Genomic DNA, 20708 nt, shown 5'->3' with positions numbered 1-20708 from the left:
GGTGAACCTACACCCCAGTCTCAACAACCCCAATATACTCCAGAGCTATAATGGAAGGTTTTAGATCAAAGCATATTCACGTGTGTGAATGTCACAGTCCAGACAAATCCCATTGAGAACCTGTGACCAGACTTGAAAATTCAGATGTTCTCCATCCAATCTCTCTAATTAAAACTAGCTTGCAAAAAGAAAAAAAAAAAATTCAGGCACTACATGTACAAAGCTGGTAGCAGCACATCCCAAATAATTGCAGTGAAAGGTGGTCCCAACAAAGCATTGACTCAGGGAGCTGAATACAAATGTAAGTCAAAATCTCACAATTCTAAAATCTGTAGAAGATCATGTATTATTCCATTCACACCACAAACACTTGTGTTGGTATAGCACAAAATCTTAAATGTAATTTATTAAATTTGTGGGTGTAATGTAAAAAATAAAAAAGGGGAAAAGCTTACGGGGTATGAATACTTTTTCAAAAGCATATACACATCTAACTATACATCTCAGCATCTTGGATACGAGTTACAGCAAGACTCAATTTAGTTCATCTTGCTGTGGTTTGCAGGAGAAGCGAACAAAGAATAGACTGGTTATCCAGTGCTAAACGTCATACACATATTGGAAGAGGCCCAAGAACAGCTTTGTGCAGAGGATGTAGCTTTTGTGAATGCAAATAATCTAGAACCAGAGCTTTTACAGCCATTAGCCCATTTCCTTCATTACAAGGGAGTCTCCGAAATGACTCCATGACCGAACAGCTAACGCATAGATTGCAGAACAATCTGTTTACAGAAGCAATTTTAGCCAGAAGTAACGTGGGAGAGGCGACTCCAATCAGCTCGATCAATTAACAACCATGCAGTCCTCAACAAGAATCTGCCCCAGCTCTGCCACATGGCAGCCTTTAAATACTTGCTCAGCAGGTTTACTTTTTGGATGGATTTCTGCCTCTTGTTTATCCAGCCCCACAATATATAAATCACTTATTTGTACTAGAGAGAAGAGTAGCAAATGCAATTATACTGCCTGTACAGTCGTCCTACTAAACGGAAAATACGAATGTGACCAGATAGGTAGTACAAGGAAATCACATGGCTTTTCTTGAGACTGGACAAGATACCTAAGGTTATTTAGGTGGCACTCACCTCCCTAAGAGTCTTCAAAAAACAGCTTTAGGTCTAAATCCAAGTAGAAAACTTGATTAAAAACAGTAGTTTCCCATTAAGCATCTAATCTGCCAAACTCTGCATCCAGAAGTGGTGGAAACGTGTGCGCACCTCTGAGTTAAAGCAAATATAAAAACAAAAAAGAAGGACAGAAAAACTGAACTTTATTTTCCAAATTTCAGATTATGTGGTCCATGAGAATAAACTAGGCATGGCCTTCATACAGCACAGTATAGATGCGTCACTATTTACAAGGCAAGCTCAGTATGAAAAATATACGTTTTTAGAGACAATGCCTCCCCTCTAAAATTTATGGGTGGGATGAAGAAAGTGATCCATAATAGGTTAAGTTTCATTAATTTTGAAGGACAAAATCTAAAGAAGTCTAGAAGGAATTTTGAGAGCACTATCGCTCTCGATGGAGACGTGGAATGTCTAAATGAATGTGCATACCAAACCAAGTACTCTTATAGCCAAGATGCTGAGCCATCTAATACACACTCCTTTCTCCCTCTCCAGCTATCTTATATCTACAGGGCCACTCTGCCAAGTTAGGAACGCAAATCAAAAGAGATACAGCCCTGACATTCTTATTGTATGGGAAATATTCCATGCAACAAGACGTAACTTTACACCAAGAAATGTGTACCTTAGGATGTGCCAAGCTCATGCTTTGTAGCAACAACCATAAATACAGACAGACAAGAAGGAAGGAGAAAGATAACTACATAAAAAGTTAAAATGTTTTATTAAAAAATAAAATAGTAATACATTATATATACATACATACATATATATTATAATGTTTTATTAAAAAATAAAATAGTAATTATATATATATATATATACACACACATACATACATATATATACATACACACACACATATATATATATATATATACATATATACACACACACACACACACACACACACACACACACATACATATACATATACATCCATACATATACATATATATATTTCGCCCTATTCTGTCTGTCTAAGAAATGACGTCATAGTCATACGCTGAAACCGCCTATACCACACCCACACAGCTCCAACAGGCCGAACAGCCCCAACATCCCCCACACCTTACTCTACCCACACCCAATCAGCAGCGACGACCGCTCAATTAGGACACGCCCACTTGCCGAAACCCTGACAACATCCTCACCGCACATACACCAGCACGACCGCTCCCATCTTCATCGCACACACCCAGGCACTACCGCACCCAACATCACCGCACACACCCAGGCACTGCCGCACCCATCATCACCGCACACACCCCGACAATACCTGAGTGACGTCTCCGCTCACAGCACGATTCACTTCAGTTGCTTCCTGGAGCTCACAGTCAGAGGCGGTGTTTTAAGGCCGCTCCTGCCAGCTTCATGTAGCAGAGCTGAAAGAGTCATGGGACCTCTGGATTACACCGGACCTGGAGGAGTATTTGGGGATTTTAATAAAAGTGGTGAAAGAGGGTGGTTTTATTTATTATTATTATTATTATTATTTATTTCAAATAAAGGATTTTTTTCGGTGTAGGTGTTTATTTACTTTCACTTACCGGTTAAATCATGGGGAGGCGGGAGGGGGGGGGGGTCTCAGATGCCTGCCATGATTAACCTAGGACTTAGTGGCAGCTATGGGCTGCCATTCACTCCTTACCCAGATTGCCACCGCACCAGGGCAATTCGGGATGAGCCGGGTAGAGTCCCGGGACTGTCGCATCTAATGGATGCGGCAATACCGGGCAGCTGCTGGCTGAAATTTTTAGGCTGGGGGGCTCCCCATAATGTGGGGCTCCCCATCCTGAGAATATCAGTTTTCAGCTGTGTGGCTTTAACTTGGCTGGTATCAAAATTGGGAATACGAGATGGAATAATGAGCGGCCGGCATTTTCAAAAGAGAAGCCGCCACAGTGTGACAACTGTGCAGTGCCACGCCGGTGATCGGCGAGTATGAGAGAGGGGGAGATAGACTGACAGAGAGATAGACTGACAGAGAGATAGACCGACCAGGAGTGCTTTTAACGATTTAGAACGTTCTGCTGGACATGCTGAGCATGCTCAGTAGAACGTGATGGAATCCTGCACTGGAATCCGTCGCCAAACACATGGCGACGGAATCCAGCACCATAGACATTCATTATGCCTCTTACCGGATCCCGGCGGAATCCTGCGGAGTTCGTTGTTTTACAGCAACAAAAAAAATACAAAAAACAAAAAAAAAAAACCGCTACATTCAGCGTTCCTTCCGCCCGACGGGCACTGACGGTCACCGACAAAACAACTGATGCGCCGGTGGGCGGATGCAACGGAAGACCATCCGTTGCAATCCGCCCTTAATAGAAGCCTATAAGGAATAAACTGATACCTGCAACGTCTACCATAATGCCTCAAGGCACCGGATTGCAACGCAAGCCGTTCAACGCAAGTGTGAAAGCGCCCTTAAGCCCGGACCCACAGGAGGCCCAAAGCGCAGGTCAGTTACCCAACTACGCCACAGAGACACAGAGGGACAGGGACTGGAGGAGACGCAGGTGCGGCACACTAGGAACCCAGCACTCCGGGACGCAACACTCCCACTAACCAACGATAAATGTAGGGGAAGCACATGGCTACTTAAAGATTAACACTGCTGTGAATGTTAAGGAGCCGCTCATTACTATTCATGAGTGCCTACTTAACATTCACTGAAGTAATATTTAAGTAGCCATGTGCTTCCCCTGCATTAATCGGTGGTTAGTGAGAGCGCTGCATCCCGGAGTGCTCACGAGACAATTATTACTATTCATGGCCAGCGGGAAATTAAGCCCACACACACACACACACACACACACACACAGCCCCACACACACACACACACACACACACACACACACACACACAGCCCCGCACACACACACACAGCCCCGCACACACACACACAGCCCCGCACACACACACACAGCCCCGCACACACACACACAGCCCCGCACACACACACACACAGCCCCGCACACACACACACAGCCCCGCACACACACACACACAGCCCCGCACACACACACACACAGCCCCGCACACACACACACACAGCCCCGCACACACACACACACAGCCCCGCACACACACACACACAGCCCCGCACACACACACACACAGCCCCGCACACACACACACACAGCCCCGCACACACACACACACAGCCCCGCACACACACACAGCCCCGCACACACACACAGCCCCGCACACACACACACACAGCCCCGCACACACACACACACAGCCCCGCACACACACACACACAGCCCCGCACACACACACACAGCCCCGCACACACACACACAGCCCCGCACACACACACACAGCCCCGCACACACACACACACACAGCCCCGCACACACACACACACAGCCCCGCACACACACACACACAGCCCCGCACACACACACACACAGCCCCGCACACACACACACACAGCCCCGCACACACACACACACAGCCCCGCACACACACACACAGCCCCGCACACACACACACAGCCCCGCACACACACACACAGCCCCGCACACACACACACAGCCCCGCACACACACACACAGCCCCGCACACACACACACAGCCCCGCACACACACACACAGCCCCGCACACACACACACAGCCCCGCACACACACACACAGCCCCGCACACACACACACAGCCCCGCACACACACACACAGCCCCGCACACACACACACAGCCCCGCACACACACACACAGCCCCGCACACACACACACAGCCCCGCACACACACACACAGCCCCGCACACACACCGCCCACAGACACATATCAAACACAGACACCCACATACCAGGATGGAGACTATACCTGGATGGGACACAGACCAGGATGCTGCATACACCAGGATCCTGCCTATACCACGATGGGGGCACATGTCAGGATGGTGGCTACACCCCGATGGGGGCACATACCAGCATGGGGCCACATCACAGCATCAGCCCACATACCAGGCCAACCCACACCACAGCCTGTAACTCACCGCCGGCCACAGTGGAAAAGCGAAGCGGACGCCGCACAGGAGCGAGCAGCCGGCGGACAGATACAAGGGACACCTTAGGAAACATACTGGATGGTGCCTATACCAGGAGGCTGCCTACACTAGATTGCGCACACAGACCAGGATGGGGGCACATGTCAGGATGGTGGCTGCACCACGATGGGGGCACATACCAGCATGGGGCCACATCAAAGCATCAGCCCACATACCAGAATGAGGGCTATACAAGGATGGAGACTATACCAGGATGGGACACAGACCAGGATGCTGCATACACAAGGATCCTGCCTATACCATGATGGGGGCACATATTTAGAATACCCGATGCGTTAAAATTGGGCATAATAATAATAATAATAATAATAATAATAATAATAATAATAATAATAATAATAATAATAATAATAATAATAATAATAATAATAATAATAATAATAATAATAATAATAATAATAATAATAATAATAATAATAATAATAATAATAATAATAATAATAATAATAATAATAATAATAATAATAATAATAATAATAATAATAATAATAATAATAATAATAATAATAATAATAATAATAATAATAATAATAATAATAATAATAATAATAATAATAATAATAATAATAATAATAATAATAATAATAATAATAATAATAATAATAATAATAATAATAATAATAATAATAATAATAATAATAATAATAATAATAATAATAATAATAATAATAATAATAATAATAATAATAATAATAATAATAATAATAATAATAATAATAATAATAATAATAATAATAATAATAATAATAATATTATTATTATTATTATTATTATTATTATTATTATTATTATTATTATTATTATTATTATTATTATTATTATTATTATTATTATTATTATTATTATTATTATTATTATTATTATTATTATTATTATTATTATTATTATTATTATTATTATTAACAACCACACAAAACCAATCCTTTGCAAATTCTTAAAAACAATACTCAAGGCGTGCTCTTTGGTCAGATTTAAGAAAGTGTTAGTCCAAAACGCAGAATCAGCCCTTCCCCATGCAGTAATTGAAATCTGCTGTGCAAGGATGGCTCCTGCTCAGAATACCCAACACTTCAATTTAACCGTCAACTGAGAAAAAGCAGCAATTCAATGTTTTAGATGAAAAATTTTACCTAAAAAGGACAGCCAAGAGTTAGAGATGTAGGACCCTTGGTGACCAACAGTCTTGAGAGCCAAATCCTTGTATTACAGCGTTCAATTGTATATGTATATAGCTCTTGGGCTCCTGGCAAACTGATTCTTCAATACTGGTAAGCTTTAAAACAGTCAAGTTTACGTTGTGCTTCAGGTAAAAACATCTGGTCTGACACTTTTCATTAGAGCAATAATGACAAAGTATAGATTCAGCTCTCAAGACTGCATAACAGCACCAATGTAGCATTTAGTTCAATGGGACATCATAAGACCCTTGGGCATTTAGATCATTGATAAAGTCTTGAAGCCAGTGGCAATTGGCAGCTGCAAACATCCGACTGAAAGCCCATCGACTTCTTCACAGCTTCCAGTCGAGGATGTTTACAGCCGCTTACTGTCAACAGCAAAGAACATATTCGGCGTCAGGATTTGGTGTTTTTAATTAAATTACATGAAAAGTTGTCAATTTTAACACATGGCTAGAGCTTCCCAACATCCTCCACCATACAAAACAATGGTTACAGACTACCAAGATCTTTACTCATGCCAAAACTGGAATTCAAAGTTTAATGGACAAGGTCATACTGGCAAATATATTAAAGACCAGAGAAAAGCCAAGAAATCTATGGGTCAAGTCATGAAACGAACAAAGCAAACCATCAAAAGCCGAGTAACCCTACATTCCAGACATTACTCACACTTGGCATCAATCTAACTTCGAGAAAGACTCTTTAACCGAGCAAATACTAGACATGTCATAGCATCTACTGAATGAGCTAACAGAGGGGAGGGGGAAGGAGAGGAAAAAAAAATATAAAAATCATTTAAGGGGGTGGGGGGAGATGTAGTTGAACCTTCAACCGTCAGTTGAGCCTGTAAGGTTATTTGCTTGTAGAAGGGAAAAAAAAAAAGAAATAAAAATTATAAAAGTTTACAAAATGTATAGGACACATTCTGTAAGTGATCCCTACAAAAAAAATAAATGGGTAGTCTAAAGGAATGTAAAGTGAAACGTCAATGTAAAAAATACATTTTTATATAGATACATGTACTACTGGAATCTAACTGGGGCTTCAACAAGGGGTTGGGTGGTGTAGCACGTCTACAGGTATAGGCCAACACCTCTTACAGGAGGAATATCCACTATACAGAAGGCATATCAACTGTCTTACATGTAGGTTAACCCCTTCACGACCTTGGACGGATCTACCCGTCATGGAGCGTGTCAGGTTAAGCCCCGCCCCGGGCAGAAGGCGGTCGGCACACATCAGCTGTTTTCAACACCTGACATGTGCGCCTGCATGTTGCGATTGGAATCGCTTCCACTCGCAACATTTAACCCCTTAAATCTCACTGCCAAAGTCTGGCAGCGAGATCTATATGTGCGCGGCCATGATTTTTACTTACCACCGCCCCCACCGGAAGTCACGTGAGTGACCACGTGACTGTCGGTGGTTGCCATCGTAGCACAGGGTCATGTGATGACGCCTGCAGCTATGATGCTTCACTTTCGTTTTCACTCGGCCCGGAGCAGAGGGAAAGAGGAAGTGACTATCTGCTGTTAACAGCTGTAATCGATAAGAGCGATCGGATTGCTCATCGCTATAGCCCCCCTAGGGGGACTAGTAAAATAAAATATATATATATATAAAAAAAAAAAAAAAAAAAAAAAAAGTTCAACTCACCCCCCTTTCACCCCATTGAAAAATAAAGGGTTAAAAAATAAATAAATATACACATATTTGGTATCGCCGCGTTCAGAAATGCCCGATCAAAATATAAAATAAATTAATCTGATTGGTAAACGGCGTAGTGACAAAAAAATTCCAAACGCCAAAATTACATTTTTTGGTCGCCGCATGTTTTACGCAAAATGCAATAACAGGCGATCAAAACGTAGCATCTGCGCAAAAATGGTACCATTAGAAATGTTAGCTCGAGTCGCAAAACATAAGCTGTCACTGAGCCATAGATCCCGAAAAATGAGAACGCTACGCGTTTCGGAAAATGGCACAAAATGTGCGCCACTTTTATTGGATAAACTTGTGAATTTTTTTTAACCCCTTAGATACAAGTAAACCTATACATGTTTCGTGTCTACAAACTCGCACCGACCTGAGGCATCACATACATACATCAGTTTTACCATATAGTGAACACTGAATTAAACATCCCAAAAACTATTGTGCGATCACACTTTTTTTGCTGTTTTCCAGTACACTATATGGCAAAACCTATGGTTTCATTTAAAAGTACAACTCGACGCAAAAAACAAGCCCTGATATGGCAAGATTGACAGAAAAATAAAAATGTTACGGCTCTCGGAAGAAAAGGAGCAAAAAACAAAAACGCAAAAATGGAAAGTGCCCGGGGCCTGAAGAGGTTAAAATGCCCAACTGTGGCCCTAAGAAGTCAAGTAACTGCTTGTTTCTTTACTTGGGTTCTGTAAATGTTATGGAGACACTAAATTTAATAGTGTGCAGTGGGTACCCACAGTTGGCTGTGGTCACAAGCCAACTTTTCTGAATGCCCAGAAAGTGCTGCCATACAGGCTCTGGTTCTGAGGATAAAACAGTGTGCTTGGTTAGATCACAGTCCAAAGCCTGCAAAGCCAAAAAGAATGTAGCCTTCGCAGTCCCATTGTGATCATTAACCCCCTCACTGCCTGGTGATCCTCAGTTTTCTTTTTTTCCCTCACCTTCTCGCAAGAACCATAACTTTTTTATTTTTCTGTCAACATAGCCGCATGAAGGCATGGGTTATTTTTAGAGACAAATTGTACCGTTGAATGAAATTAACAGTGTACTAAAAAATGGGAAGGGAAAAAAAAAAAAAACAAACAAAAAAAAACACAACGGTTACTTACCGGTAGCCAGAACCCATGACAGCACCACGTGAGAGAGGGATCCGCCCAGCAAGGACAGGAAACCATTCTGAATAAAAGGGCGGTACTTCTCCCCTTCGTCAGTTGATTACCGAGAATGAGAGGACCTCCAACAATTGTTAGAACTTACTCCACCACCACTAAACACACACAAGCACACCGAAAAAGTGCACACCAAGGATGAGAAAGGGAGGGAATATAAGGGTGCTGTCATGGGTTCTGGAAAAACCGGCTACCGGTAAGTAACCGTTGTGTTTTCCCCTCACCCATGACAGCACCACGTGAGAGATTTCCAGAGAAAACCATTTAGGGAGGGACCACCGCCTCAAGCACCCTTCTACCAAACGAAAGAGCAGCCGAGGAGGACAGGTCCAACCGATAGCGTCGGAAAAAAGTAGATTGTGAGGACCAGGTAGCGGCCCTACAAATTTGTTCAATAGATACCTGTGCACGCTCAGCCCAGGAGGTAGACACCACTCTGGTGGAATGGGCCTTGGATGTTCTCCGGAACAGGCGCTCCACTGGAGGAGTAGGCCAAACTAATCCAGGTGAGGCTCCTCCCCGCTCTCCACGCTCCCCATGGCGCACGGCCAGGAGTGCCTAACTACCGGAATGGCGGGCCGCATGCATCGTATCGCTGGGCGCCGCCATCTTCATCCGGTGACGTCATCGGAAGGCCCGCCTCCATCTCCCAGCTTGCCCGTCGCGTGTGCGCGCACCCGGAAGTTCCAGGCAGCATGGAGCGCAGAGCGGGGGGAAATGAGCGGCGGACCGGGAGCCCCCGAGCGGTACCTGCCGCCCGCTCCCGCACGGACACCAGGACCCCCCAGGGCAGGTGGACGGCGCTTCCAGCCCCGAAGAACGGTGCTACAGGACTCACCCTGCTCTTCCAGACACCGGACGGGGCTGGGTAAGTAGGCTTCTTTTCTTTTTCTTCTTCTGGTTCTTTACCGCCGGTTTTCAGAACAGGGGTCTCCCATCAAGGACAGGAAACCAACTGACGAAGGGGAGAAGTACCGCCCTTTTATTCAGAATGGTTTCCTGTCCTTGCTGGGCGGATCCCTCTCTCACGTAGTGCTGTCATGGGTGAGGGGAAAACCAACACATTCCAAATGCGGTGAAATGAACCTAAAGACTCATCTGTTCAGAAATGCCTATAACCTTCAATGACCTCACTGCTTCACCACCGTGCGGAGCTGCCGCCCCACCACCGTGCGGAGCTGCCGCCCCACCACCGTGCGGAGCTGCCGCCCCACCACCGTGCGGAGCTGCCGCCCCACCACCGTGCGGAGCTGCCGCCCCACCACCGTGCGGAGCTGCCGCCCCACCACCGTGCGGAGCTGCCGCCCCACCACCGTGCGGAGCTGCCGCCCCACCACCGTGCGGAGCTGCCGCCCCACCACCGTGCGGAGCTGCCGCCCCACCACCGTGCGGAGCTGCCGCCCCACCTACACCCCACCTACTGTCTCCTCCCCAAAATCCTTTAGTATGTAAGCCCGCAAGGGCAGGGCCCTCTTCCCCCTGTGCTAGTCTGTCTATTGTAACGTGTACATGTATTCTGTATGTAACCCCCTCATGTACAGCACCATGGAATCAATGGTGCTCTATAAATAAACAATAATAATAATAATAATAATAAATAAATGGCAAAAGTGCAATTCCACATTTGCTTTGTGGGGTTTTTTTTTTTGTTTTTTCTTATTTACAATGTTTACTATATGGTAAAACTGATTTTGCAACACAATTTCACAAGTCAGCATCAGTTCATAATATATGTACAGTTCATGTATAGTGTTTTGGTTTGTTGTTTTTTTTAATATATTTTTAATTGATCGATCAAAAAAATTCTGAAATTTTGAAAAAAAAAAAATATATAATATACTATATACATATATACACACACACACACACACACACACACACACACACAAAAATATTACATACATACCCCTTTTGTCACGGGAACCGATACATTCTCAGTTTTCGGGATCTGGGGCTGTGTGATGGCTTATTTTTTGTGTTCGGAGATCACGTTTTTACAAATACCATTTTTTTTTTTTTTGGTGGAAAAGGTTTTTTCCCCTCTCTCTTTTTTGTCCCTTATTGCATTGTTTTAGTGGTCAGAGAAAAAAAAAAAAAAAAAAAAAAAAGTAATTTTGGATTTTATTTTTTATTTTTACGCTGTTCAATCAGATTAAGTTAATTGTACATTTTGATTTTGATGAGACCGGATACAATTTCAGATCTACAGGTCCGGGAGCACTTGGGCACCAGCGATCATAATATGGTAAGCTTCAACGTAATATTCAATAGAACATTTCAAAGGGGGAATGCTAAAACCTGGAATTTTAGGAAAGCTGATTTCAACAAATTAAGGGAAGAGCTTAAATGTGTAGATTGGGACAAAGTCATGGTAACTGGGGATACCGAACATAAATGGGGTAAGTTTAAGGATATACTACTAGAGTCCTGTAAAAAAACGTATACCCTCTGGTAATAAAATGTCCAGGAATAAAAAGAAACCACTATGGATAAATAAGACTGTACAAAGTATAATAAAACAAAAACAAAGGGCATTTAAAATCTTAAAGGCTGAGAATACAGAAATCGCATTGCAGGAGTATAAAGATATCAATAGGAAATGTAAAAAAGAAATCAAACAAGCAAAATTAGCTACTGAAACAAAAATCGCCAATGACATTAAAATAAATCCCAAAATCTTTTATAAATACATTAATGCCAAAAGGAAAACAAAGGATAGTATCGGCCCCTTAAAATATAATAACAAGTTAGTTATAGAGGACAAACAAAAGACTGAGATATTAAATAGGCATTTCTCATCTGTATTCACCAAGGACCTGACTGTACCAGGGATCATTCAACAAGTGAAAAATCAAAGTCCACCACCCGATATAATTAATTTAACACAAGATGAAGTACGCCTACATCTGAGTAAATTAAACAGACAAATCCCCAGGGCCAGATGGCATTCATCCACGAATATTGAGGGAATTGAGTTCCGTAATCGACAGACCGCTGTATCTCATCTTTTTAGACTCACTTGTAACAGGGTTGGTGCCTCAGGATTGGAGGATTGCTGATGTGGTACCGATATTTAAGAAAGGTAAGAGGGTAGATCCAGGCAACTACCGTCCAGTAAGCCTGACATCAGTAGTATGCAAAGTTTTTGAGGGCATTTTAAGGGATGACATGCAAAAATATATTGCAGAAAATAATATGATAACTGACAAACAGCATGGATTCATGAAAGATAAGTCGTGTCTAACCAACCTGTTGGGGTTCTATGAGGGGGTAAGTTCAAACCTGGATATTAGTAATGCAGCTGATGTGATTTATTTGGACTTTGCAAAGGCATTTGATACTGTACCACATAATAGCCTTATACTAAAGCTCCAGAAGCAAGGACTAGGGGACACAATATGCAACTGGGTAAGGAATTGGCTAAAAGATAGGAAACAAAGAGTAGTCATAAATGGTACATTCTCTAAATGGGCTATAGTCAGCAGTGGGGTGCCGCAGGGATCTGTGCTTGGACCGATTCTTTTTACTCTCTTTATTAATGACCTTGTGGATGGGATTGATAGTACAGTGTCAGTCTTTGCCGATGACACCAAACTATGTAGGATATTAAAAACTGACCTGGATAGTACAATATTACAAAAAGATCTGGATAAGATGTCAGAATGGGCAGATACTTGGCAAATGAGATTTAATGTTGATAAATGTAAAGTAATGCACCTAGGACGGAGTAATCCTATAGCTGCGTATACATTAAATGGAAGTAAACTCGGGACTACAGAACAGGAGAAGGACTTGGGTATTCTCATTACAAATAAGCTGAGCAGCAGCACTCAATGTCAAGCAGCAGCTGCTAAAGCAAACAAGATTTTAGGGTGTATAAAAAGAGAGATTAGATCCCGTGATCCCAACGTATTGTTACCCCTCTATAAATCACTTGTAAGGCCACATCTGGAATACGGGATCCAGTTTTGGGCTCCACATTTTAAAAAGGACATTCAGAAGTTAGAGTCAGTTCAAAGGCGGGCAACTAGACTATTACAAGGAATGGAAGGCCGCCCATATGATGACAGGTTGAAAAAGTTAGATATGTTTAGCTTAGAAAAAAAAGACGTCTCAGAGGAGATCTCATTTATATGTATAAATACATGTGTGGTCAATATAAAGGACTGGCACATGACTTATTTCTTCCAAAGACAATATTAAGGACTAGGGGGCACTCACTGCGAGTGGAAGAAAAGCGATTCCGACACCTAAATAGGAAAGGGTTCTTTACAGTTAGAGCAGTCAGACTGTGGAATACACTACCACAAGAGGTAGTAATGGCAGATACTATAACAGCTTTTAAAAAAGGGCTGGATGATTTCCTCAGTACACAAAACATTGTTGGTTATAAATGACTTAGTGACCAAATGTAGAACTGGTGGAGGAAGGATGAACTAGATGGACCTAGGTCTTTTTTCAACCTAAGTAACTATGTAACTATGATTGAGCGGACATTCCTGAATGTGGCAATACCAAAATGTGTATTTTTTATGGTTATTTGAACTTTTACTTTTAATAAAAAAATGTTTTAAAAACACTTCACTGAATTTAGTAGGGGACTTAAAGCTGCGATACACCAATTGCTTGTACCGGTTCAGCACCGCTCTGTATAACCCAAATGCAGTCTTCCTGTGAATGCAGACTCTCACAGGAACTACGTCATGACAGTGACCGGGGTAGTCATCTGACCCTTGGTTGTCATCACATCCATGGAGCCACAGATATGAGGGGGTGGAATGTTGTGCTCCCAGCTAGCGCATATTAAATCCCGCTGTCAAGAGTGACAGCGAGATTTAACTAGTTAGCAGCGGGTGGATCTTCGATCTGCCTGCCGCTGTTAGAAGTACATGTGCAGGGAAAAGTGTGAGCCCGCATCAAAAAGGGAGACATGACCTTGGACGTACCAGTACATCCAAGGTTGTGAAGGGGGTTAAAAAATCTTCATTGAGTATAGTTTCTTTTGCACTACCTTCATGCCCCAGCATTAACCCATCGGACATGGGCATATATATATTATATATATATATATATATATATATATATATATATATATATATATATATATATATATATATATATATATATATATATATATATATATATATATATATATATATATATATTATATATGTTGATACTTAGGAGTTTCCACTATTTAAGCGGTTTCTCCAATGTTTACCCTATTATTCACTTTTTTACTGCATTCTGTGTATTAGAGTAGGTATTGTATTTTCCGGCGTATAAGATGACTTTTGAACCCCTGAAAATTCTTTCAAAAGTTGGGGGTCATCTTTATAAAGGTGTATAATTAGCGCTCCCTGTCTCCAAGACAATCAGAGCAGTAGCGCATCCCTCTGGCCCGCCCTTGTATCTTATTACCTTATTACCTCCTTCTCTACCTCTCACGCACATAGACCCCCCTCCTCTGTAAATAAGAGCCCAGGCCGGGAGTATAACAAAAAACACTTAATAATACTTAACTAACGGTCGCGCGGTGAGCCTAATTGGCGTGTGTTCTCCGGTGCGGTCGCCGCCCCTTTCAGCCATCTTCGTCCTCTTTCTGAAGCCTCTGTGCATGACGCGGCTACGTCATACACTCTCACCGGTCCTGCGCAGGCGCACTACAATACTTTGATCTGCCCTGCTCAGGGCAGATTAAAGTGCACCTGCTCAAGACCTGAATGCCGGCGAGTGTAAATGACGTCTGACCCGTTATGCACCACGGCTAGAGAAGGAGATCAAAAATGGCTAAAAGATGCGGCGCCAGGAACCGGACAACGGAGACGCCCATTAGGCCCACCGCGCGACCGTTAGGCAAGTATTAAAGTGTTTTTTTATGTTATACTCCCGGCCTGGGCTCTTATATACAGCATGTTAGAATGCTGTATATAAGAGCCCGGTGGTGCTGGCCGCAGCAAATAGGGCCTAAATCTGGTGACAGGTTCCCTTTAAAACCATCTGATGCTGTAACAGTTGCATTAGTCTACTCAACCCAAGCAGTCATTTAAAGTAGAGCTTTTACTGTAACATCCTCAAGCTGGGGTGACGAGGTTCAAGTCTAAACACTATACAAATTCATTTAAAATTGGAAAAAAAGTTTTCACATTTAGCGTTCTAGGGGGAACAAGTTCAATGGGAGCGTACATACAGTATGTAGAGGCAAATCTGCTGCACATCAGCTATGCAACTCGTAAAGCATGTCAAACATTACACAAAGAATTTAAGAAATGTTCTTTTCCAGGTAAAACATTAACATAGAATACAATTAACTTTGTACTAAGCAAACGCACATTTCCATTTCATAACTGGGTAATTAATTGTGAGTTATACAGTAACAGAAAAGTGTGCAGTTATTTAAGCATATCTAGGAGGCTTTAAAACATTTGTACAGGAAAAACTGTATGTGAACTTTCTACATCTAAGCCAAGTGTTAACCTGTCGAGGGGAGCACGAAAAAAAAAAAAAAAAAAAAGTCATAAAAGCCATCCCACCGCAAAGTGTACCCATTGGGACGGTCCTAACCTGGCTGGCATTAAAACCTTAATATTTGTCAAACATCAGTGTGAGCACTCTTGTCCTCCTTTCTGAGCCACATATTTTATCTGCTAGCTTCCCATTGATGGGTGTCTCAGTCAGGACCCTGTCCTGTTCTTCCCTTATTGACATGGACGTCATTTGACACATGGTAAGGTTTTTCTACTAGGAGACAAGTTAGGACCATCCCAATGGGTACACTTAGTCACTTATTTACTATATGCTTATTTCTGTGTCCAAAACACTAAACAGGAGAGTGCCCCTTTCTGCCTCCAAATTGCATTACTGGACTATTCTATTGTTGCTGAGCACAATCTACATATATTTGACAGCGTATATAACGAAAATCGCTGTGTGTCATATATACATAACCGACAGTACTTCCCCTCACACCAACATCTGCCAATAGAGAAGAGTTCGGACACTAATATACACATATGGAGCCAGTCCTGCCAAAGTAGTTGCCATATTATGATTAATTATGTATTAGAAACAAGGTGACAAGTTTTCATATTTTAGGTCAGTAGTCCATGGCACCTGGGCAGAAGCCCTGCAAATGCCTCTTCTGATAATTAAGCCCATCGCAATATCGTGCCTAAATTAAACTGAACTATTACTCATCTATCTTGATTGTAGTGCTGGCCATCTGTTCTGTGCATTGAGTTACCAAAGCAACCTGACACGCTCCTACGATACCATACTGTTAGATTTATAGGCCCCTTAAGTATCCAGTTAGTGGATCAACACCAAAACCGTGAATTGTATGCTCCAACCTTCTAACAAAACACTGCTAGACCACCGAGTAGTCTGCAGTGGACTGGCAATACCAGTACCACTATATTACGGTCATGGCCAGCTTTAGGCATGTGCGACTTGTGCAGTCGCACAGGGCGCCGACGGCCATGCTTCAGGGGGGGCACAGCAGAGAAATAAGTCGTCGTAAATTTCCTAGCTCCTCCGGTCCCAGCACTGCGTTTTTACTGTAACCGCCACCGGTTACTTAGCTTTATGTAGCCCCTGGCCAGCCGGGCTCACCATCTTCACCGAGCCCCAGTCACAGCTGCAGCAGAGGGGCCCGGCAGTGTCGCTTCAGCCACAACTGCAGTCTGCACATGACTAAGGTGCGTGCAAACTCTTAGGGCACCGCATGCAAATTAGCCATGTGGTGGGGAAGGCACTGTGAATGGAGCAGAGCAGAAAGGTGGCGCGTCATCCCGCAGTCCAATGTGATGAGGTCATCACTCTGCACCTCATCACAGTGCTGCGGGTAATGCGGAGCTGGCGAGCGCGCAGCATCCGACAGGGGGAGGTAGGCATTCTATGAGCTGAAGACTGCCGCGGGTGGTGGGGGACCCGCTGACTCCAGCCGCGGGGGAAGGGGGCTCACTCCAGCCACGGGGGGCTGTTGACTCCAGCCGCTATGAGGCGGGGGGCGCTGACTACAGCCGCGGGTGGTGGGCCGCTGACTCCAGCCCCTGCCTTGCTTTATCTGGATGTGTGGAGGGAGGGTACACATCCAGCTGAAATACATCGTTGCTCAGGGAGGACACTGCAGGACACGGGAGCTGGGGAGAGTGAGTAAAATGTTTGGGTTTTTTTCTTTTTGCAGTCGACAAATATAAGAGGAGAGACCCAGGAAAGGCACATATACACAAGAAGGAGGAGATATATACCAGGAAGGGGACAAAAACCAGGATGGGGACATATATACCAGAATGTGCCCAGGAATGGGATATACATACCAGGAGGTGCCCAGGATGGGGACATATATACCTGGAAGAGGACATTTATGCTAGGAAGGGAACAATAAACCAGGATGGGGACATGCATACCAGGAAGGGCCAAGGATGCAGACATATATACCAGGAGGATATTATACAGAGACAATGTGTGGGAGGACAGTATACAGAGCGGTAGTGTGTGTGGGGTGAAATACAGAGGAGCAGTGTGTATGTGTGTGTGTGTGGATAGAGATATGTATGTATGTATGTATGTATGTATGTATGTATGTATGTATGTTCACACACATATACATATATACACACATATACATACTAATATTTATATATATATATAATATATTAGAATGTATGTATGTATGTGTATATATATATATATATATATATATATATATATATATATATATATATATATATATATATATATATATATATATATATATATATATATATATATATATATATATATATATATATATATATATATATATATATATATATATATATATATAATGTATTTTACACCTACACACATATATACGTTTTTCCAAGAATGGTGGGGAGTGTGTGGAGGGCTTGAGGGGTGAGTCGGAGCTGGGGTGGGGTGCAATATCCATGGTTACGGCATAAATTGTTCAAATCGGAAGACCTCCAAAGAAACTAGATCAGGCATGGTGGATTTGAGGTGCAAATTCTCCAGCACAAATTTGTAATTTATTGTACATTTGAAGAGATTAATTTTCTTAGGGTATAAAAAAAAAAAAAAAAAATTGCCTCCTGTCCTCGTTTGTTTCCTGGGAAACTGGGTAAAAAAAAAACAAAAAAAAACAAACAGTAGGGGGGCACCAAAGGGCAGTTTTGCACAGGGTGCCATTCAGGCTATGGCCGGCCCTGATTACAGTGTCTGTTCAACAATGGCCTGCAAGAAATCCAGCCATAAGGATAAACCTTACAGCAGACAGAGATCCTCTGAGTGGACCAGTCTGTTGCATTACAAGTGCTCTTCTGGGACTAGCCACTTGGAAGAGCAACCTCACAATTTAAGGCATATTGGGGAAAGCTGCAGCACTACAGAAGTTGCACGTTATCTAGGAAAATGTTAACTTCAGACTTCATCCCCTCCTCCTCTTCCACCAATTCCAATTACATTAAGCTTTGGAAATTATTAATTTATTGGAGTTCCTTAAAGTGCAGCTTCACCTTTGAACACCATTTTACATATAGATACAATCTCCAGAGGAAAAAGTATTCAAAACACATTCTTGTACAGTTCGAGAGATAAAGCTGCAAGTGAGAATGGGCTCTAAAGCTGTACTCCATGTCCTGCTTGCTTCTGAACAGAAAGCTCAGCATTTCCTGCACTCCTGGATTTCTTTGCAACGCCTAGAATAAAGTTGTGAAGATAAGATAACTGTGGAAAGATAAGGCGCAAATAGGGTCTTACCCGGTATACACGTGGAAGTGAATACTGGCAGGTCAACTCACCTGGTTCGGTTGTGCCAGTCACAACCCCTTTCAAAGCATGTAAATCACGATGTGATGGTGTGGGAGGCAGCGGTCCCGCGGTGATGAGAAAATTCAAAAAGTGTAAGAAAGCAGGTTGATATACCGCGCCACACCACAGAAGCCAAAGGTTGTTAAAAGTAAATCCCTTGTTCTTTATTTTCACAGGTCTACGCGTTTCAGGGACATATCCGTCCCCTTCCTCAGGACAATGTACAGAAAATACGATAGTATTTTCTGTACATTGTCCTGAGGAAGGGGACGGATATGTCCCTGAAACGCGTAGACCTGTGAAAATAAAGAACAAGGGATTTACTTTTAACAACCTTTGGCTTCTGTGGTGTGGCGCGGTATATCAACCTGCTTTCTTACACTTTTTGAATTTTAGAATAAAGTTGTGTGATATTCTAATACTAGTTCTACTTTAATAGCAACCAGCATAACGCGATTACAGTGCAGATACAGGTTGTAAAATAAGCTGGTCATACACACAAAAGAGCTGTTGGTCGAACATTGGGTCAGCAGAAAGCCCTCTCCCAACTTTCCTATAAGAGTACACATGAAAACCTTGAAATCAGTCAAGTGTTGCAGTCCCTGAATGTGAAAGCTGCTGCCAGACTCCTCTGGCAGAGGCTTAAGGGGGCTTTACACGCTACGACATCGCTAATGCGAACTCGTTGGGGTAACGGAATTGGTGACGCACATCCGGCCGCATTAGCGATGCCGTTGCGTGTGACACCGATGAGCGATTTTGCATCGTTGCAAAAACTTGCAAAATCGCTCATCGGTGATATTGGGGTCCATTCTCAAAAATAGTTACTGCAGCAGTAACGAGGTTGTTCCTCGTTCCTGCGGCAGCACACATCGCTCCGTGTGACACCGCAGGAACAAGGAAGCTCTCCTTACCTGCCTCCCGGCCGCTATGCGGAGGGAAGGAGGTGGGCGGGATGTTACGTCCCGCTCAGCCCCGCCCCTCCGCTGCCGCTCAGTGACGTCGCTGTGACACCGCACGGACCGCCCCCTTAGAAAGGAGGCGGTTTGCCAGTCACAGCGACGTCGCCGGGCAGGTAAGTATGTGTGACAGGTCCGGGCGATGTTGTGCGGCACGAGCAGCGATTTGCCCGTGTCGCGCAACAGATGGGGACGGGTAGCCACACTAGCGATATCGGGACAGATATCGCACTGTGTAAAGCCCGCTTTATTGCTATGCCAAGCAAAAGGGTCAGCCATACAAATCTATCAAGCCAGATGTGGCCCCTCACCACTGTTGACACTTCATAAAAAGGATATCCATTCCTGCTGAAGCAAGTGGACTCATCTGATTTCTCTAATAGGCTATTTTTTTTTTTAAAGTGCATTAAAAATTACATTAACTTTTTGTATTATTTTTATCAATTTTGTCAGACACCCCCCCCCCCCCGCAAACTGGGGAAAAAAAGTGGAGCAGCTCAGGAGGGTAAGTGTGCGGCAGTGGAGGGTCGGGGATACTGCCGACATGTGGGGTGTCACAGCGGTGGGCACCATTGACCTCCAGGCAGGC

The 20708-nt window shown here is 43.3% G+C and overlaps 1 long non-coding RNA gene across 2 annotated transcripts in view; it reads right to left on the bottom strand.

Annotated features, from left to right (window-relative positions):
- Window positions 1–20708, bottom strand: part of LOC142295331 (uncharacterized) — a 45059-nt gene that overhangs the window by 6542 nt on the left and 17809 nt on the right. For both annotated transcript variants that reach the window (XR_012751423.1, XR_012751425.1), the window contains one exon: window positions 2470–2611. This is a non-coding gene — a long non-coding RNA (uncharacterized LOC142295331). The remainder of the gene's footprint in view (window positions 1–2469; window positions 2612–20708) is intronic.

The sequence above is a fragment of the Anomaloglossus baeobatrachus genome, chromosome 3 (genome assembly GCF_048569485.1).
Source record: "Anomaloglossus baeobatrachus isolate aAnoBae1 chromosome 3, aAnoBae1.hap1, whole genome shotgun sequence".
In the NCBI taxonomy this organism is placed as follows: domain Eukaryota; kingdom Metazoa; phylum Chordata; class Amphibia; order Anura; family Aromobatidae; genus Anomaloglossus; species Anomaloglossus baeobatrachus.
The sequence above is the reverse complement of the archived record's forward strand: the minus strand, read 5'-3'. Positions and strand labels throughout refer to the sequence as shown.